The sequence below is a fragment of the Gossypium hirsutum genome, chromosome A03 (assembly GCF_007990345.1).
Source record: "Gossypium hirsutum isolate 1008001.06 chromosome A03, Gossypium_hirsutum_v2.1, whole genome shotgun sequence".
NCBI lineage: Eukaryota > Viridiplantae > Streptophyta > Magnoliopsida > Malvales > Malvaceae > Gossypium > Gossypium hirsutum.
Window position 1 is genome coordinate 110633949 of NC_053426.1, and position 1824 is coordinate 110635772.

The window sequence follows — 1824 nt, forward strand, 5'->3', positions numbered from 1 at the left end:
TTATAGGGCCAAAAATGTTACATTCCTATTTTAGTGGCCCTCGCCTTGGCACCTATCACCCCCTCAATATTGCCCCGCTCCGGTCAATGAATATCCTAACCATTAAACGTGTTTAGTTTTAAATTGAACAATAAATCTTAAAAAAAATCAACAACTATTTGCAGTCCAATAAAATATAATTATTAAAATTTAAATTTGAAATGCATTAAATAATAACTTTTAAAAATAATTTTACAAACCAACTAAATTAACCTATGAAAATAAAAAGCATAAATCTTTGGATTAATGTTACATTAACTTGATTAAAAGGCAGAACAATTTAAGCAAAGGAGGGACATGAAGGAGCTAACCCCCATGAAAAGAGCTTCCAAGCAGCTGAGGTTGATGCAAGTAACTGAAGATATATCTATATAAGCCCTTGTATAATTTTTTTACTATTCTTCACGTGTTTACATTTTGATTGACTTAAACGGTCACGTGAGATTTATTTTTAATGCAAATGATCAAGGAGCTAACATGATGGATGGAATGAAAGTAATGAAGGCAAAGTGACAAAAAAATATAGTAAAAGGGTCAATGAAAAAATATTCACTATAATACAAGGACTAAAATAAAATTAACCCTTTTAAGAAAAAAAATTATTAATAAGGAATGGGATTGTGATTATTGCAAGCAAAGCTATAACCCATTTGTTAATTTTAGTTTAATATAAGATGGAATGTCTCTATTTATCTCTCTCAATCTTTATTATTCCTTCCTTCCAACTCTTTTTTTAATTATTTTTTCCCTTTCTTTTAAGTTTCTAATATGTCAACTTATCCTTCTTTTGTAATTTCTAATATATTAATTTTCATTATTCAACTTCGAAGAGTTACAAAATGGTCATTAAATTATTTGAAAGTTTTTATTTAAATATTTGAACTATTCGAAATTTTTTATTTAAGTTATCAAGCTATTAACTTTTTTTAAAAGTTCGTCTAATGAGCTCCAAGCAACGATTTGATGATTGGTATGGTGGATTAGTGCCCATCGACAATGAAAAACATATATTAGATTTAAGTTTAGCAGACGGTCAGTGTTGGAGATCAGAGAAGAAACTTGTTTTGATTTGGATTCGCAAATTCATAACCTTCAGAATTATTTCATAAAAGAAAAACTATTTCAGTTAGTGCACGTGGTGTGAATAGAGAAGGCTATACAATAACGATTTTAATAGTCTGATAACTTAAACGAAAATTTCCGTATAGTTTAGTGACAAAAACGTAAACTTTCTAATAGTTTACTAACTTTAATTTACCCTTAAAATATTAAAATAACAATTATAATTTATATATATAATAAATATATACTCCATATATATATGAAAGTTGAAGCCCAAGGAAGTGAAAAACAATGATAATAGTCAACTATAAGAAAAGATGGGAAAGGTGGTGGGTCGTTTATTTGATCGTTCCACACTTGTAATCATATGAAAATGACCCAAGCAGAATGCTTAAATTATTATTTTTATAATTATTTATTAAAAAAAAGGTGTTATGATCCATATGTCTAAAAACAAATAGAATTTTCTGCTTGGCTGCTGGATTTGGTTGCAAGGCTTACATCAATGCCCTTTTTATATAAACATTCTTTTACATTTTTAATTCCCTAATATTCTGGAAAATATATTAAGTTTATGAACTAATATTTTGTTATCAACTACATTAATTTGGATGGCAACGATGAAAAATCTAGTGAGTTTTATCAAACATTATTAGGTTTTTTCAAGAAATTTTTAAAGTGTTATTCATTTAGACATATGCTATTATTCCGGATCAAGGTTTT